Here is a 488-nt window from a genome sequence, read left to right as displayed (position 1 = left end):
AAAGAAAAAAGAAAGAAAAGAAAGAAAGAAAAAGAAAGAAAGAAAGAAAGAAAGAAAGAAAGAAAGAAAGAAAGAAAGAAAGAAAGAAAGGAGGGAGGGAGGGAGGGAGGGAGGGAGGGAAGAAGGAAGGAAGGAGGGAAGGAGGGAAGGAGGGAAGGAAGGCTGAGCCAGAACAGGTCCAGTGCGTAGCAAGAGCTCAGTGACCCATGTCTGCTCTTAGCTATGGTCATTTTTGTCGTCTTAATGTGTCCTCCCAGCCACTGCCGGGGCAGCCTGTCTCCAAGGCCAGAGCATGGCAGGAGGATGCTGTGCCCTCTCTCCTGGCCCAGGCTGCAGCTGCGAAGTGGGTGGAGTGAGGTCAGGATGGCCCTGTCTGCCTCTCGTCACTCAGGAACCGCACACCTGCTCCCCAGGGCAAGATGCGGGCAAGACCCAGCTGGGCCCCAGCAGGAAGTCCCTGCTGATGTGGCCGGAGCTGGCGCCTGACG

The sequence above is a fragment of the Cebus imitator genome, unplaced genomic scaffold (assembly GCF_001604975.1).
Source record: "Cebus imitator isolate Cc_AM_T3 unplaced genomic scaffold, Cebus_imitator-1.0 Scaffold464, whole genome shotgun sequence".
Classification (NCBI taxonomy): Eukaryota; Metazoa; Chordata; class Mammalia; order Primates; family Cebidae; genus Cebus; species Cebus imitator.
This window is presented reverse-complemented; position numbering follows the sequence as displayed.